At 45.4% G+C, this 22,050-nt stretch overlaps 1 long non-coding RNA gene across 1 annotated transcript; it reads left to right on the top strand.

Moving 5' to 3' along the window:
- Positions 1-1,884: 1,884 nt before the first annotated feature.
- Positions 1,885-18,060, top strand: LOC102457416 (uncharacterized). The gene is made up of 2 exons (XR_332969.5): positions 1,885-2,508; positions 17,344-18,060. It is a non-coding gene; the product is annotated as an uncharacterized LOC102457416 (long non-coding RNA).
- Positions 18,061-22,050: the final 3,990 nt, after the last annotated feature.

Raw genomic sequence — 22,050 nt, 5'->3', positions numbered from 1 at the left:
CGCTAGCTTTCAATTTTTCAAAAGACAAACAAATCAAAATTAACATTTCAATCTGCAAATTACTCATTTTGATTCATTTCAAAATTTCCTGATGAAGCATCAAAAACATTTTTTTAAAAAAGGACATTTTCCTGACAAATAATTATATTTGAATGAAACTCCATCTTTTTAGCAGGAAAACTTTTCATTTGGCAAAACGTTGACCAGTTCTAACTCTCAGTAACCCTACAAGATCAACCCTGTGCATGCAGCTGAGCCCATCAATGAACAATGGTACAATAACAAGCCATGGATAAGGACATCAGCAACACCCTTGAGAGACTGAGGTGAAAGTTGTTTTGCTCTGCCACTGATTTCCTGTGTGACCTTGGGCAAGTCACTTAGCCCTTCTTTGCCTCTGTTCCCCATCTGTACAATGAGGACAATAGAATTTCCCTAATTCACAGTGGTTTGCTGAGGATGAACACATTAAAGATTGTTAAGTGCTTCGATACATGGTGATGGGGGATATATAAATACCCCAGAAAGAAGTAAGCAATATTCCTAGCCCTACACTAAAGAGAAAATTTGCAATAAAAGTGAGTTAGCGGTGGAGGTGAAAGACCATTCAAGAAGAAAATGGATTTCATTTCCAGCATCCAAAGGGCTATTACAATAAATATCAGGGATGGGCAATCATTTTTGATAAGGGGCCACTACAAGATTTTGGTAAGTGGTCAAGGGCTTAACTTTTCTGTGGAGGAGGTGCGGGGTCTGAGGTGGAGGTTGGGTGCAGAAAGGAGCTCAGGGTAAGGAACTAGAGTGCAGGAGAGGGTATAGAGTCTGAGAGGGAGTTTGGGTGAAGGAGAGGGTTGTGACATGGGGCAGAGGATTAGGGTGCAAGGTCCAGGAGGGAATATGGGAGCAGGAGAGGGGGCAGGGTGTAGAGGCAATGACCTGGGGCAGGTGATTGGGGTGCAGGATCCAGCCGGGGGTATGGGTGCAGGAGAAGATTCTGTCCTGGGGGGAGGAGTATAGGAAGAGACTCAGAGTCTGGGAGGGAATTGTGACCTGGGGTGGGGGACAGGATGCAAAGGGTTGGGTGGTGACCTGGGGAGGGAGGAGGTGGTGACCTGGGGCAGAAAGTCAGGGTTCTGGAGAGGGTAGGATGTTAGAGGCAGGCTCTGGCCAAGAGGCACTTACAAGACAGCTCCTGGCCAGCAGCCCAGCACGACCCTCAGGCAGGTCCCCTGCCTGCCAGCAACCCCATACTGCTCGAAGTGGCTGGCTGCTCCATGTGGCTGTCTACACCGGGGAGAGGAAGCTTTACACACTGCCCCTCCCCCAGCACAATCTCTCAGCTCCCATTGGCTGGAGAATCCCCCACTTCACTCCCATTGGGAACAATGGATGCTGTCCTGCTGAGCTCTTTCCCAAAAATCTGAGCCCTACTCTCTGTACCTCAGTTTCCCCCTCAGCAAAATGGGGACAACAATACTTTCCTACCACACATGGGTCTTAAGACGCTCCGTTAGTGTAATCAGTGCCGTGCTTGGAGATCCTCTGCTGATTTCATTATTAAATATCTTTTTATTAATATTGCCCGCACTGGTAAATAACTTATTAAACTGCACGTATTTACAATAAAACAGCCCCGTTTGCAGAGGTCTCTTCCTGTGAAGCGGTTGATCAAGAGAAGAGCCGTAGTCACCCATCTGAGAGGGGATAAAAATCGAGCTGTACCCTCCCAGCGCAGGACAGCTGAAGAGGTGTAATTCGACAGCTCTCTGAGCTGCTGTCATTGCTGTGATTGAGGTAGACAGGAGGTGTGGAAAGGGCCAGGGCTGGTAAAGGACACAGACAGGTGGGAGGACGGAGCCTAGGGGTGGAGCGGAAAGCATGCAATACAAAAGGGATCACGCGGGCCTTTTCAGGGCATGAACCGGGAGATGGCGAGGAAAGTGAACAAGTCGGAGGGGAGGAGGAGGGGAGCTGAGAGCAGAGAGAGAGAAAGACGGACACATGAGGACTGACCCTTAAATTGGCAGATCTATAGTAAGGCTCATTGCAATAGGCAAAGCTATGAAAGAACAAGCCAGGAAGGAGCAAAACAGCTGGAGATAGACAGAGGAACTAGTGTAAAACTCTTAGAAATATCCAAAGCAAGGCGCCTAAAGGGAAGTAAAGTGAGCTAGGAGAGGGAATTCAAAGTCGCATGCCACCAAAGGTAGGGAGGGGAGGTCTAAGAGATGATGCAGGTGAGACAAGGGGGAACTCCCTTGCATCACATATACACACAGAGTGATCTTTAACTGGCTGAGAGAATCTTCCAGGCCCCAAAAGCTGGCCACCCACTGAGAGCCATTTCCGACTACACCAGCTGCAGCTTCCTCGCCGGACGCTCCTCGTAGACTAAAAATGCCCCAAGGAGAAACTGCCTGCAGAATGAACCCCCGTTTGGGGCATGGAGCGATGCAGGGACCAAGCCTGGGGAAGAGGAGGAAGACACTTGCAACGTTCCCAGTGAAGGTAATTTCTGTGATTTTCCAGTGCAATGTTAAAGAGGCTCCTCTGAGTGTCCCTTGAGAATTAGCATCAGCTATTATTTGCCCAGCAGAACCTAGAAACCCCAGCGAAGAGCCACGCCTCACTGCGCTAGGTGCTGTACAAACACGCACTATGAGACAGCCTTGGCCCCTAAGATCTTATAAACAATAGAGGGTGCCCACAGTCCAGTGCCTTTGCTCAATGTAGGGATAGGGTGTGGGTATGCAGGACGAGCTGTGTGACTCTGAGCAAGTCATTTAGCCTTTCTGGCCTCGGTTTCCCCAGCCATAAAATGGGCACAATGGGCTTGCCCTGCCTCATAGGAGTCTATGAGGATAAATACAGTAAAGATTGTGAGTGGCCTAGATACATGTAAGGAGCACAGCAAAAAAAAAAATGTTAGCTGTTGATGGAGTTATAGGGATTATCACTACGGGAGGCTGTTGGCACCCAGAAGTGGCATCACAACCAGCAGCTGTTGCTGCCATGCCTGAGTAAAATGTAAAATGGTCCATGCTGCCGTGAGAGTGGCTGCTTATGCAACATTGACACCCACATGCCAGCACAGAAGCACAGGAATAGACTAGACCATGCAAGGAGCTGTTTAGCAGAGTCCTCAAATGGCACATTTCTTGAGGCTCATAGCTAGAGAAAAACAGAATCTGGGGATGCTCTTGGTTTTTCAAAGCCGTTTTGAAGAGGCATTGGTTTGGCAAAGATGAGAATTCAGTGAGATCCCATTGTTTTTGCCAAACCTTAACATTTTAGGCAGGCAAATTCTCAGCAATGGTGCTGCTGGACTGAAACTATAACAGGCCCATGATATGTGTTGCTTTCACCCAAAGAAAAATTGTAGTGATATCTGCTCCCATGAGAAGTGCTTTGTAAATTGGCTGGAACACCATTCTTCTCCATAGCCTCGTTCACGGTATAGCTCAAGAAATAAATCTCTGAACAGTTCTCTACTATGTCTGGAAGTGACCATCATTATGAGGATATATGGATATAAGAACTAAATGTATCAGAGATTGGGCCTCTTGATCAACAAGTTATTTGTAGGGGAGGGAAGACCAGGAGAATTACTTCACTAAATTTCTTAGCTTAGGATGTATTGTCTTTTTCCTCCTCCTCCTCTAGCTTTTCATTGCCATTTGCCTGTATTTCTAGCTGTCAAAACTTTTATTGCCTTCGTTGCTATGACATTATCATAGTATATTGATCCTCACAACCTATCTCCAAGCTACAGTGGGGTGGCCTCCATTTTACAGATGGGGAACTGAGGCACAGAGATTAAGGGACTTGCCCAAGGTCACACGAGAAGTCTGTGGCAAAGCAAGGAATTGACTCTAAGAATCCCACTGGGCAAGTTAGCATCCTAATCGCCAGGCCACCCTTTCTCATTCACTCAGTGTGTTATGACATGCACCTTTACGCTGTCCATAGCTGAAGTTGGTGAGGGGATTGCTGGCCAGAAGCCGTGTCACTTATTTTAATTGGGAATGTATGTAAAACTGTACAGAAGGTACAGAGAGCTACATTTTATTTTTCTTGTGCCCATCTCATCTAAAGTCTCCTCTGTGTTTCATAGCCACACCATTTGGAACCAACCAAAACAAGAACAGAAAAAAACCATGTCAGCCTTCCAAAAGCAGCATGGTCATATCCCAATATCTCCATGTCATGTCTGTCCTCCTCCTTCTCTCTTTGGAGGCATTGTGGCTGAGGCCTCGAAACCAGAGGTAGCTCTAGAAGAGGATTTGCAGACCAGCTGTCAGAGCGGTCAGGGTGTCAGGACTGTGTACTTGGTTCTGCCACAGGCTTGCCAAGGAATCTGTAGCTCCAGCATTCAGTAACTTTTAGTATCTGTTTTAGAGTGCCCAACATGAGCCTGTAGGACTGGATTTCCAGAGATCCTCCACACATTGACTTCAAGAGAAGTCATGGTGCTCAGACCCTTTGAAAGTGATACACACTGGGTGGCTGTGCACACACATACACACAGGTACCCCAGAAGAAATGGAGGTGTATGTCAATGTACTTCTCTGTGCCTCAACTTCTCCCATCTGTAAAATGGGGATAGTAATTCTCACCTACTTGGTGAGAGCATGTGATTTTTCAGGAGGCGCTCACTGGGGTATAAAGGTAAAAATGGACGGGAAGAGTGCAATTTGCCATCGGAGTAACCACGAGAGGAAATAACATCTGCCCAGGGCTCTCCTGAAAACTATTAAACAGACAAACGTTTATGTATTGTATGGGATGCCATTCTGTCCTCAGGTATACCCATGTGACCTCTGTTAAGAGACCAAAGGAACTGCAGTTGCTTGGCATCTCTGAAAATCAGGTGCTTAAATGTGACTTTGGGTGGCTCACCGGGCACCCAAGTCATTTGGGAAGCTGGAAAGAGCACAACACTACCTTCCCTGACATGCCTGGGGGTGGGGAGGAGCTGGGCTGGTAGGGATCATCTGGTGAAAGGTTTGCATTAGGTATCTGTGCCAGGAGGAGAGAGCAGAATGCCTTTTGCTGCACGGTGCTGTGCCGTCTCAGCTCCTCCAGCTGGATACCTCCCAGGAAGTGCTGCGGGCCTGAATCTCATTTACACCAAGACACTTTGCATCGCTCTGACAATGTAAAGAGGCCTCAAAGGAGGTGTAAAGCTCGAGCGGTGTAGTGGAACCGTAGTGTGAATGAGATGCAAGAGCAAATACCCACAAGGAGGAGGGCTAGCTCAGTAGCTTGAGCATTGGCCTACTAAACCGAGAGTTATGCATTCAATCCTTGTAGAGGCCATTTGGGGCAAAAATATGTCATGGATAGTACTTACTCTTGCTGCAAGGGCAGGGGACTGGACTAGATAACCTTGCAAGGTCCCTTCCAGTTCTAGGAGATAGGCAATCTCCATTAATTTCAATTTCTTCTAAGGACAGGTGCTGTGCGGGAGGTACCCACGGTAGGTTTTCAGATAGTTTGGCACAGTGAGAGCATGAACTGCAGTGGTATTAAAGAAACTGCTTTTAAAGTGTCACCTACTGCCTATTCTCTAGTGGAAAATCATCGCTGTTCCAGTGACCCTAAGGGGACAGCTGCACCCTTTTCTCTCCTTCCCCAAGCCATGCTATGAATGGACAGATGTGGCCCTGTATATTCCTCCGGGATTGGGTTACTGTCATCCGAGCTGAAAGGCATGATCTGTTGTCTGGTAATTTCTGTGGCTTCTGTTACAAAGGAATTTAATTTTCTACTACTGACGGGTTTTTTTTTAAGATATTGGCTCAGTTCTATATTTTATACATTATGAGTTCCGTTCTTTAGTACAGTCTTCAGTTGCCATTTTTGTTTTTAATAATCCCGTTGCATTTTTAAGCATCTTCCTCACTTCCATAACCTTCACAGGGTCGCTTGCATATTTTCATGGGTTTTCTTTTTTGCCATGGTGTTTGTAAATTGTGCCTGCCCTGCAACCCTTTATTCGTATGAGTAATCCTGACTCAAAAGATAGATATGTTCTTGATTTACAGCAGCATGATTCACATCAGCTTGATTTACATCAAAATCCAGGCCTATTAATTGCAGTGGGGGTGCATACATGAGTTAGGACAACTTGCCTGAGTAAATGCTGCAGGATCAGACACTAATTGGACAATTAGATCTCTCAGTATCTGACTCCTCTGATCCTGCTGTTAGTCCCTCAACTTGAAGAGTCAAAGTGTAAATGAGAAGCAAGAGCTAATGTCTACTGACAGGTGCTGCGAGGGAGCTGATTCCTATGGAAAAGTCCCATGGACTCTAGCAGGGAGAACTCCAGTGCAGTGAGATAAAACTTAATTTAGAATTGGATACATTTTCCTAAAGGATGGTATATTTCCTGGACAATTTTTTTAAATGAGCCAACAACATTGAATAAAACAATCTCTACCACAGAATTCCACAGGTTGTTTCAAAGAAAAACAAAGCTACAGAAAGCCTTTTAGAAAAGTCTGATGGATCTGAACAACAGGAGACAGCAATAAAAAGGTTACTGTTAAACCAGAATAAACAGGACGACAGTTCAGTGACAATATTCCTACTCATGGGATTTTTCTTATCATTCTTGTATTCCTCTTTTTTCTCCCACTCTCTATTTTGTAACCCCAGATCGATGTAACACTTTCAGAGGATTTTACTATGATTTTATTGGTAACATTTCTATTTACCCCATTACTGTCATCTAGGATTCCCTCGGTATCATGTTTAAGGACACTGGTCTCTCTTTTTATCCCGCATGCATTTTTTCTCTCCTGTTCTTTTTAATTTTGGCACTTTAACACTGGTCCTGTCTTGATGCGCATTAATGGCCCCAGTCAGATGACAATTTTGTGGAAAGACAGGATCGGGATGCAAAATAAGGACCCACTTTTCTTACAGCCCTTCCGTCTCCACAGCTTGGGGGGTGGTTCCCAATCAGACACTTTGGTGCAGTTGGAATGAAAAGTGCTAGATCTGGGGCCAGACCCACTTTGCAACCTTAAAGCTAATGTTCCGGCAAGTGGATGAGTGTGTTTCTTCCATAGCCACTCCATTCCACTGTCGCTCCCTGTTTCAGAGGTACGTGATGTGCCTAGGGAAAATGGACATGTCTGGGGGACTCTGTCTACTCCATTAATCCCCAGTTACCAGACTGCCCTGTTAGGAGTATGGACAGCTCGGTGTAATATAGAACAACCCCAGCGCTAAATAGCCTCAGGATCAAGAAGAGGAGGTGTCAAAGTGGCTGTGGTCATTTTTCAGGTTGAGGTGAGCTCATGGGTTGTCATCACTGAGGCTGTCGATGCTGATAATCCACTCAATTAGCTATGGAATCTTTTGATTTTTGAGTATGGCCTCAACCCAGAATTGGGGTGGGCCCTACAAAGAATTGAAATAAATAAATCCAATAAGATCCATGCACCAGAGCAAGAGAAGAGGGCGGGTGAAATGCTGGCTCCCTTGAAATTAATCAGAGCTTAATTATTTGCATTATTTTAGCACCTACAAGCTCAAGTCGTGGATCGGGGCCATGCTGTGCTTTGTGCTGTACAGTCATGGAACAAAACGGCCTTTGCCACCGTTTTCAGTGGAGCAAGGTTTCCACCCAGTTTCTTTTAGCAAAGGTTGCACTTGTTTTAAGTGTGGCAGCTACAAGAGTGTCACCATGTGCTAAAAGGGTGATCATTTGGGAGGCTAGTAGGTGCATGTGTAAGGGCTATGCTGTTTTGGTGGAGTTTTTTTGTGATTAACTGTATCTGTGATATAAATGAAACGTTAGTCTTGATCCTGCAAACAAACACTTATGCATGTGAGAAAGTTTAACTCACGCAATTTGTCCCACGCCAGATGCATTTCTAAGGTTATATGTTCTCTGCGAGCTAGAGGTGTGATTCCCCTGCTCACATATACAAACATGCTAGCTTGATGTTAGCTAGCACAAATATAAATACCTAGGTTGCGATGCTAGTGCAGGTAGTAGAAGCATGGCTGAGGCTATGTCTACACTACAATGATCTACTGGAAAAAGGTACGCACATTGCATTTCACAATCTGCGTACCTCTTTCAGATAGTTTTTTCTACACAGGGCCAAATTTTGGAAAAACCTCCTATTTCGGAAGAGCCCTTCCGCCTCATGAAAGGAGTACTGGGCTTCTGAAAGAGCGTATCTGCTCTGCCACAAATAAAAGCGGAAGAGCAGATGTGTTCCCTGAATGCGGTGGAGTTTTTCCTGGAAAAAAAACATAGTGTAGACATAGCCCCAGCTGTGCTGAAAATATACTCACCCCTTTCAGGCAGCTGTGTGCTTAGCCTGGCTCAGCTGTGTCTCCACAGCCACACTCACTTTCGATGTGTGCACAAGAGTAAGGGAAACCTGCCCCCAACTTGCAGTGTAGAAGTCCCCTTAAAGATGCTCTAATTTCTCCACAAGTCACTGCAGGAATTGCTGAGTGGAATTCCCTGGCCTGTGTTATGCGGTAAGTCAGAGAGGCTCTGTCCCTTCTGAACAGACTACGAATCTCTAACCCACTGACCTCACCCGAACCATTCTGAGATGCCAAGTGACTCACAGGTGCTTGTAATAGCAGCGCTCTAAGCTGGTAAATTCAGAACAGAACCACGCCTTCGCTTGACAAACTAGCTCCACAGTACCGTAGCGATAAATGAATAATAATCACCCGAGGAAAACGTGAACAGCATCAGCTTTCACTAGAAATCTTTTAAACTGGTCTGGTTATTTTTCCCGCATGCACGAAAAGAGAGGAAGGATCATGCAGTGGAGACTTCCAACCATGCTTCCAGGGCAGTGGGTGGTACATTTTGTGGAGGATTGCTCCCGGTTCACTTCCTGCCCTAGACTTTGTGTTAGGTTGTTGTGCACTGTTTCCTTCCACACCAAAGACACTCGTACCCACCATGTACAGCAAAATTCTCTGCCCGTATCTGCAGTGTATTTCCTGCCATCCCAGTGTTCCACTCTCCTGATGGGTTATATACACAGTGTATGTTATGAAGCCACCTCTTTGCCTGATCCTCGATGAGAGTCTGCTACTGCTCCAAGATATGGAGGTTAGTCCTTTAGCCCAAGCTGTAGTAGCCCATGCTTATCACTAAAGTGATTCTCCCCAGTGATGACTAACATGATGGTCAATATACCCAGGGACCTCGATTAAGAGAAAACCATCCATGACGATGTTCTCAGAGGAGATTATTGTCCTTTGCTTTTAAAGCACTTTGCAGCGACTGTTGGGTAAAATACCACCACCATCCAGGTATCTTCTTCTCCCACCAACCTCCAGCCTGTGATACTGACTCAGGGTCTTCCATCAATACCCTTGGCAGAGAGCATAGCAACTGCAGATATTTGCACATCAGGAGAGCTAGAATCAGACTCTAGCAAACATACCAATAGTACTAATAGTTATAGTTAGCAATTTTCATCTTCAAAGTGATTCACAGACATTAAGTAATGGAGCCTCACAAGCCATGCGACACATTTCCTGGAGACAGACAAGTATTCTTTTAGGGTACGTCTAGACTACATGGCTCTGTCGACGGAGCCATGTAGATTTGTTTGTTCGGCAAAAGGAAATGAAGCCGTGATTTAAATAATCGCGGCTTCATTTAAATTTAAATGGCTGCCCCGCTCTGCCAATCAGCTGTTTGTCGGCAGATTGGGGCAGTCTGGACACTCCCCTGTCGACATGAAAGTCCTTTATCAACGTCCCCGGTAAACCTCATCCTACGAGGCATAACGTGGAGATCGATAAAGGGCTTTCAGGTTGGCACAGGAGTGTCCAGACTAGCGCGCTGAACCGACAAACAGCTGATCAGCTGTTTGTCAGCTCAGCATGGCAGCCATTTAAATTTAAATGAACCCGCGATTATTTAAATCGCGGCTTCATTTCCCTTTGCCGATCAGCCTAATCTACATGGCTCCATCGATGGAGCCATGTAGTTTAGACACACCCATAGGCTTTCACAAACAAAGTAAGTCAATTTGTCCTACATCACAGAGGCTATGTCTAGACTGCAGGCTTCTTTCACAAGAACCTTTTTTAGAAGAGAGCTTCTGAAAAAACTTCTTCCGAAAGAGAGCATCCACATTGCAAAAGGGCATTGAAAAAGTGATCTGCTTTTTCAAAAGAGGGCGTCCAGACTGAATGGATGCTCTCTCGCATGTAAACTGGGATTGCGATGGATTGAATGGCCACCAGGGCACCTGTGCTTTTTCCTCTTTCCTCTTCTTCTGAAAGAACTCTCTCTTCCCCGCCCACACATGCCTTTCTGTGAAAGAGCTTTTTCACAAAAAGGTTTCTTCCTCATAGAATGAGGATTAACAATGCTGGAAAAACCCTCTGTTCTTATGATCTTCTTGCGAAAGAACGCAATTGCAGTGTGGCCATTCCTCAAGTTTTGTTGGAAAAAACTGTTGTTTTTCCGACAAAACTCTTTAGTGTAGACATACCCAAAGAGAATCATAGAATCATAGAATAATAGGACTGGAAGGGACCTCGAGAGGTCATCGAGTCCAGCCCCCCGCCCTCAAGGCAGGATCAAGCTCCGTCTACACCATCCCTGACAGATGTCTATCTAACCTGTTCTTAAATATCTCCAGAGAGGGAGATTCCACCACCTCCCTTGGCAATTTATTCCAATATTTGACCACCCTGACAGTTAGGAATTTTTTCCTAATGTCCAATCTAAACCTCCCCTGCTGCACTTTAAGCCCATTACTCCTTGTCCTGTCCTCAGAAACCAAGAGGAACAAATTTTCTCCTTCCTCCTTGTGACACCCTTTTAGATATTTGAAAACCGCTATCATGTCCCCCCTTAATCTTCTTTTTTCCAAACTAAATCAGTGTGAAGGCTAGGATTAGAACTCAAACTTCCATCTCTGAGCAAGATTGCTACAGCACATTATCATCTTGACCCAGAGGTGTTTCCTAAGCATTGCATCCACTAGGCTAAGAAAACTGCAACCCTGAGACAGAACACCATGGCTACGTCTAGACTGACATGATTTTCCGCAAATGCTTTTAACGGAAATGTTTTCCGTTAAAAGCATTTGCGGAAAAGAGAATCTAGATTGGCACGGACGCTTTTCTGCAAAAGCACTTTTGCGCAAAAGCATCCGTGGCCAATCTAGACGCACTTTTGAACAAAAAAGCCCTGATCGCCATTTTCGTGATCGGGGCTTTTTTGCACAAAACAAATCTGAGCTGTCTACACTGGCCCTTTTGCGCAAAAGGACTTTTGCCCGAACAGGAGCAGCATAGTATTTCCGCAAGAAGCACTGATTTCGGACAGTAGGAAGTCAGTGTTCTTGCGGAAATTCAAGCAGCCAATGTAGACAGCTGGCAAATTTTTCCAAAAAAGCAGCTGCTTTTGTGGAAAAACTTGCCAGTCTAGACACAGCGTACGTGTAACACCTGTTGTATTTGTTCCACTCTTTTGTATGGAAATACAAGGAAATCCATCCTCATGCCCTCATTTGAAATCTCCATTTCCAAATACACGTGTATCCAAAAAAACCCAGCTGAGTAGCCAGTGCAGGATGGAGGCTGTGAGCAGAAAACACTGCCACTGATGAACCCACCTCGGTATGCAGGAGAACTGTGGTGGAAAAAATAACACATGAAAGTGGAATCTGCACATCTGCTGGATGTGGTGTGCTGTCCCATGTATAGAGAGACCATAAATAGAAAGAGAAAGAATCAGTTTCTTCTACTGCCTTAGCTGAGAGGCATCTGCTTTTTAGCTGAAGCTGTAGAGGCTCATGCACAGAATCCCAAGTTTGGTTCCACCTGTCGGTCTTACACACACATCGCGGTAGGTCACAATGCAAAGCTACCAGTATATCTATCATAAGACGAGTTTATGCACTTCCTTAAGGGAAGTGGTGGAAACCCTATGAACAAAGTACTTTAAGGAACATTCATGTATCATTAGCAAGCATCCATCAGACAGACAGTGTACTGGACCAGAAGTCAGGAGATCAGTATTCTATCCCTGGCTATGCCATTGACCTACTTTTGACTTTCGGCAAGCCGCTTTGCCTCCATTTTCTTTTTCACCCTTAGGCTATGTTGTCTATTCAGTGTGCAAACTTTTCAGATACTGTTAATCTGGGTGTGTACAACTCTAGCACATTGGGATCCTTCTCTCAGTTTGGGCTCTAGGTATCACAAAGATAAATTATAATAATCATAAAAAGATTAGTCAATTTAACAAGGTGTTTTCTATCTCCAGCGTCTGTGGTTCCTATTTTTATTTGGGAATTGTTTTATCTCAGTAAACAGACAGATTTTCAGGTGTGGAGTTGTGCATGCAAAATGTACCAAAATACTGCATGTAATCCTCATGCGTGCAAATCAGGGCATGCCAGTAACCAGAATGTCGCCTTTGCACACACAATCACAGAAATTGCTCTTGCAAATGAGATATGCAGTTGATATTCTAAAGTGCTTGAAAATCTGTACCCAACCAGCCAGAAGCCACCAACTGCAAAGGTGGAATTGAAAGCCTTTATGTGCCTACTGCTTTTCAAAAATGGTAATAGTCAATTCACTCATGAAACACATCTCAGAAGCAATATTATCTGTTTTAGATCGGAGGATGGGCAGTTGTCCTACTGCCAGGAGACTGCCAGACTGACTTCTCTTTTGAGACAACATGCTTCTTTATATCCCCATATGAATTACGCTGCTATGGAATGTAAGGAAGTGTGTGGTTTCAGGGAGATGAAATTATATACACATCACACTCTCCTCCCTTTCTGCTTTCATCTGTTGCAACCACACAGATGCTTGTATGTAACTGACGTACTTTAGTGGCTGAAAATATGAGTGTGACTAGAATCTCAGTTTTGACAACCATGATTCACCAGCTTGACCTTGTCTAGATATCTTACTTCACTGCCCGTCGGTTTCCCCATATGTAAAACAAATGATACTTGCCCAGCTTTGTAAAGGACTTTTGGAGGAGACTTCCATGTGGACTCCAGTTAACCACCTAAATCCCATTGACTTTCCCTGGGATTTAGGAGATTAGTTGCCATGTGCACCTGTGAAAATCTCACCCACTAAGATCCAGAGATGAAAAGTGCGAAGTCACGGCAGAAAATGGAACAAACGTTTTCACACATTCCTTGCTGGTCAGGAATGTCATGGGTTTACTGACATGGTGAATTAGTTGCACAGATCAGGGTCCATCCACATGTAGCCTGGGAAGATTCAGGGACTGAATGGGAAAGGGGCTGATCTTGACTTCAACTAAATCAAAGACAGAATTCCCACAAGTGCTCCCTATGGCTCACGGCAGGTCCATCATTAATGGGCTACCAATGCACACATCAGATGCAGGAGCATAGGAATTGCCAGACTGGACCCATGTTATTATTCAGTACAAACAAAAGGATTTCAGTGGTTGCAAGTGAAAACAGATTGATCAAAGTAAGTTACTAAGTTAAAATGAAAAGAAAACAAAGAGCTAGTTCTAATTCACTAAAAACGTATTGCAAGCAGAGAATAATGAGTTGTTCTTGTTGTAGACATAATTTTCAGGTCAGACACTCTTTTACCCTGACCTGGGTCCCCAGTCCTCTTTGGAGTGTGTCAGGCTAGCCAAAACCAAAGATCTGATAGCATCCCCTTGCTTAATAGTCTTCGCCCAGGGTGGGAAACTTTTGTTCTACATTCCCCCTTCCATGGAAAAAATACCTGGGTCGAAAAGGAATCCCAGTACCAAGTGGTATGGTCACATGTCTTACTAGACCAATCACCTTTGGACTCACGGGACAAACAAGGCTGTTAACTGGTCGTTAAGTTGATCACCAAGTCATTAAGGCTGGGGAGGGGGGCGGGAAGGAACCTGTAATAGGTCTCATTGGCACATAAACAATCTCACACTTCATATTTCTAACTTCTCATACAAGAATGATACATGCACCAAAATAGGATATACAGACCCAGCAGATTGTAACATTAAAACTGATACGTCACATGAGATATTTTGTCCAAAGCATCTCTGAGTTATGAATATTTATATTTATACGCCAATTTTCATAAAGCACAGGGGTGAGGACCGTCACACTTAGCACCTGAGTTTGCACCCACTGAAAGGAATGGGGAAGTTCACTGCTTGGAGCTACTGTGTCAGGGTCTCTGCAGACTCAGACAGACAGACCTTGTTGCATCAGTTATATTCACATCAAGGTCCCCTTCTGAACTGAAAATAGCTTATTTTTTTAAAAATTAAAGATGATACTGTGGAGACCCTTTTAGAGGCCTTTCCGACGCCACCCTTCAGGCTACACACTCTACCCTATGGGGAATGCAGCACTAATGAATTAAGTCATCCCTGTGGAGTGAGCATTCCTCTCCTCCATTTTTACAAGTGAGTGAACAGAGACACAGAAGTGACATGAATTGCACAATGGCCCATAAGGAATGAGCCGCAGAGCCAAGAACAAAACACAGCCCTTTGCTCTGACTGTAAGTCAATGCTGACTTCTTAGGACTCATTCTAAGACAAGGCTACTCAACACATGGCCCACAGCCCACATGCGGCCCACAGCCCGTTGATTTGCAGCCCACGGTGCGGGTTGGGTTTACATGGGGCTCAACAGATGGCCTGCAGGTGGAATCTTTTGAACATAGCCTCTACTGGGAACACGCTCCACAATGGCGAGTCAATATAATGGCTTTCTGTTGATATGTGTTTTAGTAGTTAAATTCCTGGACTGTATTGCTCATTAAAAGTGCTGTCATATGGGTGGAAATCAGATAAATATTGCATTTTATTAATATCAGCGGAATTGACTTAAATGGGGACTGTGTGTTGTGTAGTTTTGCCTTAATCTTTGTATTTATGCCCGTCGGTGTGAAAGAAGCTATTTGCATATATATCTGCATCTATATGCAACCATGCTTATGTTGCAGCTCTCGGCATGTGCTGTGAGCATCACCGTGGTCCCTGGGGCTTCCAAAGTTGTGTTGCCCTGTTCTAAGAGGTAACACAAGCTAGCGCTTTGGAATGGTTAAGGGTTCTTCTGATGGCTAGGTGACAGATTCCAGAGAAAGGAGAATACTACGGAAGCAGCAAATTCTCTGTGGTTTTGGCCAAATTGTGGAAATGCTCTCCCCCTTCATTCAGCAAATGCCTCATCAGCTGTCCGGAGTGAATCCAAAATGAGACCATTTTTACAAATCACCATTGTGTTACACAATATCCATTACATTTTGGTGCACGGTCTGGGCTAGATTCATCAAACGACACACAAGGAGAGGCATCATGATCCACTACCTAGGATATTGGACGGGTACACAGGAAACCTGGGCTCTAGGGTTGGCTCTGCTGCTGATTTGTCATGGGACACTGGTCAGATCACTTCATCTGTTTCCTGTCACCTCCTTTGTGTGCTGTATCTCTTTAGCTAAGAAACTCTTGTTGCAGGGTCTGACTGTGAACAACACCCAACATAACAAGCATAAGTGACGCGTGGTAAGAATATAAGAATGTAAAAATGGCCATACGGGTCAGACCAAAAGTCCATCTACCCCAGTATGCTGTCTACTGACAGTGGCCAATGCCAGGTGCCCCAGAGGGAATGAATAGAACAGGGAACCATCAAGGGATCCCTCCCCTGTCACCCATTCCCAGCTTCTGACAAAGAGAGGCTAGGAACTTGAGAGGTTCCCTGTGCACCACCCAATTTTTCATTGCTAAATGGGGTGCCCCATGTTCCCTCCCTGCCCCTCTGGGTGGCCCTCCAGGCACCCCGTCCCTCCACAGACACCAGTCGCCCCTGACAACAGGGCCCTGAGTTGAGGCCTGTAGCTGCTAGTCCACAGACACAGGCCCAAATCACTCGTCTCTATAGAGTCACACCTGCCTAAGGCTGACATGGAAAAGGAGAACGAGTCTCAGTTACTGACTGCTTCCCCAAGCATTTTCTCGCAGCAAGTGGGGCCTCTCCCTAGGGAATACACACACCATTCATGCAGCTGGCCTATTCTGCACTAATAAAGAGCCCTCCTGAAGCAGACAGAAAGCCCCGAAACGTGCAGGGATCCTGAAGTTACACAGTTTAACAGCCCCTGCGATGCCAAGCGTTGAGGGGGGATGGGAAGGAGGGAAATGCTCCGAATTAAGACCTCTTGCCGAGGGAGTCTTGTCACATCCCTGACGAGCCACGCACACATGGCATGGGGCCTCGGTGCCGGTCGGTAAAATGCGGCTTTTGTGCTGTGTAAGAGCTGCCACGCGGCCCATTGTTAGAGTCCTGGCAGCTGTCACCAGGCTGCTGGTCTCAGGTGCAGCTGGAGAGGCAGGGGCCCGCTCCCTGAAAAGTGATGCCTGACTGACAACTGACAGGTGTTTTCCTTTCAATGGACAAAGAAGGAGTCTTTCCCCCACACCCACCGCCACCAGCCTCCTTTGAAAGAGGGGGAGGAGAGCAGGGAAGCAGATGTAAAAAGGGAAAGCTGCCAGGTTTCTTGCGGCTGCTGAAGATGGGCCCACGCCCTGAACTTGGGGAGAGTTTGGGTTCAGAGCTGGTTCCACAGACCAGCTTCATTACTTGGGCTGAAGCTGAAACTACCCCAGACTCTCATGGCAATGTGTGTTCAGAGCCAGGGCTCAGCTTTGCGGCTTGGGCCCACCTTTGCTGAACCTGATAGAAATGTAGCCGTGTTAGTCTGGGGTAGTTGAAGCAAAATGCAGGACAATGTAGCACTTTGCTGAACCTGTTCTGCTAGCCTGAAATTCACCCCAGTGGGCTCTAGTCTAGGCACCCTGTAGTAAGGGCCAGTTCTGGGATTTTGTCCAGAGCCACACAGACTTGTTACAAGGATGCAGGGAATGCAGCACGTAAAATGCAAAGCACAAGGGAAGTGCTCAGCGCTGTTCCGCCAGCTGCCCCTGTGAGGTAGGGAGCTACTTTCAGGGCATCAGGGACTTGGCCCGGGTGACAAAGAAGGTCTGTGCCAAACTAGGGACTTAAACCCAGATCCCCTACATCAGGGGTGGCTAGCCCACGGCTCGCGAGCTGCATGCGGCTCTTCTTTTTTGCGCCATGAAACGCGGCGTTGGGGCTTTTTTCTTTTTTTTCTCAACTTTTTTCCCTTGGCTCTTTGCACTGTATCCACCACTATTTTGGCTCTTTGTCTGTAATGGGTTGGCCACCCCTGCCCTACATTCTAGGCTGGTGTCCCAAGAATGGGGGCAGCCTTCCACTCCCTGTCAACACCCAGCAGTGGCTGGTGACACTGCTCATCCTAATTAACTTTGTGCTAATTATGTTACAGGGAAAGGTGCCATGAAGCGGACTCAGGCCGCGGCGGAAGCAGCTGGAGCTGCGCGTGCTCACATGGATACGGGGCTGCACCCTGCTCTGGCTGGTCAAACGGAACCAAGTCCGTCTTCCTTGAAGGTTTGGTCCCCTTCAACCAGCTACAGCAGTGCTGAAATCGTCCAGCTGTTGGAGGAAGATACTCCCTGCCTATCAACTCACCCACATGGGACTTTCCTCCGGTGTTTGATGCTAGTCAGCATGTTCCACATACAGTACACATGGGAGGAGGGTGCTGATCCTTATGGGCCATGTCTTAAGCACACGTGCTGAGCTAGATACTCAAGTTTATCTGAGCAATACTCAAAGCACCTTGCCAAGAAAGCAGTGGCTTTGGATGGCTTTCTGCCCCCTTTCCCAATTCTGGGTGGGAAACGGGGGGCTACTTTAACCCACAGCACAAGTGAGAGCAACCTTAAGGCTGTTCTCACTTGCTGTGGCTCAGGATCACTGAACGCCAACTATGCCCTTCCATCTTCTGGCATGTCAGCAGAATGCCCCTATATACTATGTGAACCAAGATCAGCTGGTGTTGTGCTAGCACACTCCTACACAAGAGTAATTCTCAGTGTCCCAGGGGGGTTTCAGACCCAAGGAGCCCACTACATACTTTCAGTCTGCCTGACTTATTTTATATTTACAGATACCAGGAGAATAAAAAAGTATGAAAATAGGGAAAGAGATATAGTCTCCATGACAGCAGTGTGCGTGTGCATGCGTGCATGCATGTATATGTGTGTACTTTCACTTACAAGCTGTATTTGTAGTAAATACAGACTGGCAGCCACTCTCAAGAGCAGCCAGTGCCTAAAAACATAAGCAGGGCTCGACATCTCCGCTTATCTACTCGCCTGGATGAGGTGTAACAGTTAATCCGATTAAGGACTTAGTTCAGTCTACATTAGGGAAGTATGCCTTGGACTAATGTTGAGGCTTCCCTGCAGTGTAGACGTGCTATTTTGAAATAAGCTATTTCAGAATAACTATTCCAGAATAGCTTATTTCAAAATAAGCATGCAGTATAGACGTATCCTTAGAATGGATTATACCAATGACATATTAATATCCTTTGTTCTGAATTCTGAATTTTCTCAAGCCAAAGTCCATTCCAGCAACAAAAGGAGAGCTGCATAGCATTGCTCTCAAAAACCATCAGGAGAGAAAGAGCAATGAACAGTACACACACAATGGTGCTCTGGGGAATATTTTTTTTCAAACCAGTAGAGTAGAGAGTGGGTGCATTATTCACCAGCAGCACAAATGATTGCTAGCACTTTTCATCAGTAGCTTCAAGGTTAACCTGCTACTATTATCCCTATTTTACACATGGAAAATCCAATTTACCCAATGTCACCCTGCAAGCCAGTAGCAGCAGTAGGATAAGAACCCAGATCTTTCCACTCCAAATGTAGCACAGTAGCCACTAGGTCACACCACCTCTTCCTGGAGAAGCTTCTTCCTCCACCATCTAAGATTCATGCATTCTATGTATTTACACTACATATTTCACAGGCGATACTTTACGAAGGTGAGAAGTACTCCCTTGGGTACATCTAGACTACAAGCCTCTTTCGAAAGAGGCTTTTTTGAAAGTATCTTTCAAAAAAGCCTCTTTCGAAAAAGAGTGTCTAGACAACAAGAAGATTTTTCGAAAAAGCGAGCCACTTTTTTGAAAGAGAGGCTAGACATTCTCTTTCGAAAAAGCCCCATTTTCATGCAATAGCGCCTTTTTTCGCAAGAGCACTTTCAAAAAAAGGCATTATTCCACATAGAATGAGATTTACCGCCATCAACAAAACTGCCACATTCTTTTGATTTACTGTCAACAGAACACAGCGGTAATCTAGATGCCGGTAACGTTTTTTCGAAAAAAGGCCACTTTTTTCGAAAAAACCCTGTAGTCTAGACACACCCCTTGTGCCAGCAGAAGACCTAGGTTCCTTCCATATAAACATCTCTGGATACATAGTTGGCATAGTAGGACATGGGTTCTACACAGAGAAGAACCGCATCTGAAATGTTTTAGGGAGTTTCTCGACTCATAGATTCCAAGGCCAGAAGGGATCGTAATCTTAGTCTGTCCTCCAGTATAGCAATATTGCCAGAGGACTTCCCCAAAGTAATCCCTAGAGCGGATCTTTTGCCAATGATGGAGAATCCATCACAAGCTTTGGGGCACATCTAGACTTGCTTTCACTTTCGAAAGAAGATATGCAAATTCAACGCAAATTTGCATATCTTCTTCTGATCGCTTTTTCGAAAGAAATTCTTTCGAAAAAGAAAGTAGTCCAGACGTGCTTCTTTTGAGAAAGAAACCCTTTTTCGAAAGAACCTTTCTTCCTAAAAAAAATGAGGTTTACACAGTTGTTTCAAAAAAGGGGTTTTTCTCGAAAGAACCACGTCTAGACTACTTTCTTTTTTGAAAGAACCTCTTTTGAAAAAGCGATTGGAAGAAGATATGCAAATTCATGCCGAATTTGCATATCTTCTTTCTAAATGAAAGCAAGTCTAGACGTGACTTGGTGAAGGGGTTCCTGTGGTTATTTGTATTTCAACAGTGAGAATATGCCTTAGTTCCAGTCTGAATTTGTGTAGCTTCAGCTTCCAGCCACTGGATCATGGTACCTTGATCTTCTTTTGTCTAAACTCTTTGGAGCAGGGATGGAGTACATTGTTAACACTTAAACTTAAAGTAGGTCTCCACTTCAGAGTGTGTCTCCATCCTCATCCGGTATGGAATGTAACCCCAGAACAACAGGAGAGTTTGAATTCAGGACCTCTAGGTCTTCACCATAGACTTCTTGAGGTAATGGACTAAAGATATTTGCTAGAAGCCTACACTTAGAGCCACAAAGGAAGACATGAGAGCACACAGTACAAACATGGGCAGCCAGTAACGTAGACAAAATTGCCTACACACCCCAGCCACTGGGAAGGCTGGGGCCACGGCAGGCAGCCTGGCTCCCCAGCCTCCAAGGAGAGGTGCGACAGTGGTGCAGCAGCTCTGCTCCCTGACTACTGGGGAGGGCTGGGGCTGGGGCCACAGCAGAGAAACCATGGCCCTGCAGGTAGCCAGGAAAGATCAGGCCCTGGAAGGTTTCCCAACACTCTTTGAACTCCTATCGTTCTGCAGCCTTTCAGCAGGGATTTCCATCTCACACTAGATCTCCATGTCTCTTAAACCCTCGTATCCTCCACTCAGATCATTGCTGGTGCAAAGTGTCCACTGTGAACCAGTGCTGGTACAATAAGTGCCTGTAGCAACTGAGGGGAGAGCCCAGGAGCATATGTTACTGTCTTCATGGCAGGAAGTCTCCAAACTACCTGCTACTCACTGGGCTACTGCATCAGTCTGTGTGATTCTGGTATCTTCGGGGAAAGGGGAGCGTTACCAAAATAAACCCATGGCTAGGGAAGTTTGTGAGTTTTTCCATCTTCCACTATCCCTTTCCCCAAGAAAAATGAACAAGCCCCAGCAAACACACTAATAATCCTCGATGTTAACTGTACATAAGAGCATGGAAAACAGCATAGGTTCACCCAGCTGGTGAAATCAATTTTGACATTAGAATCTTGCCAACCCTATGTGCAAATCACACATAGTCTATCCACAGCTCAGCCTCCTTAGCATAATTCAAGTAGCAGGAAGAGTCTATTTTCAAAACATACTTACATCAGGAAATAAATAGTGACTCTAACTGGTCAATAGGTCCTATGGACCCACCATGCACTCTAGAGACAAACAACAGTGAATGTTATAGAGCAGAGGGGAACTGGTGTTAGAACCAGAATCCAGACCTGCTTCATATCTTTGTACCTTGTATTAATCAACAGTTATACATATAAGTTGAACCTCTATAGTCCAGAACTCTCTGGTCTGGCAACATCCATGGTCTGGCATGATTTTAGCTAGCCTGATGTCCGCTTATCATGGGTGTGGCCAAGTTTCCCATGGTCCCATAAAGTTTGTTTGCCACCATCAGTCCTGGCTCTCTGTTCTCTGCTGTCATTTAGCTCTAATTTACCCCTAATGTCTTCTAAGAGCCCAGTAATCAATGGATTTGTTGTCAATGCTGCTAGATACTATCGACCTCTTGTGGTTCAGCAAATTCTCTGGTTTGGCACTGGTCAGGTCCTGAGGATGCCGGGCTAGAGAATTTCAACCTGTAGTCACTCTTAAATACTAAGCGATACTCCAGCAGCACTTTGTATCCTGGATCAGAGATTTTGCTTTCTGGATTTAGTCCAGTGCAATTCAATCAACACAACTTGATTGCTTTCAGTTTACTCCTATATACCCATGAGTTCAATTTGTATCTGGTGATTATGTGTGCCCGCTGTTGAGCTATACCTTCAGGCTCTGCAGAAACCCAAAAGCAGAAAAACCCACTGAGGAAGAATCACAAAGACCCTAGCATCACATTTAACAACTCAGCTCTTAGAAAGTTTCATGGCTGTGTATCCGGAATGGCCATAAAGGGTTTGTTCACATGGGAAAAATTAACAAGCATTAATAGTCTAAGGATATATCTGACGTTATGCCACAATAACGTAATGCGCGTCTACACAGCAAGCCGTTATTTCAAAATAATGTCGAGCTGGAGGATGTCTTACTCTGACTCCTGGAACCCTCATTTCACGAGGAGCAAGGGAAGTCAAAGGA

The sequence above is a fragment of the Pelodiscus sinensis genome, chromosome 3 (genome assembly GCF_052426305.1).
Source record: "Pelodiscus sinensis isolate ZL-2025 chromosome 3, ASM5242630v1, whole genome shotgun sequence".
Lineage (NCBI taxonomy): Eukaryota > Metazoa > Chordata > Testudines > Trionychidae > Pelodiscus > Pelodiscus sinensis.
Note: the sequence above shows the minus strand (reverse complement) of the source record. Positions and strands in the feature narration are given on the sequence as shown.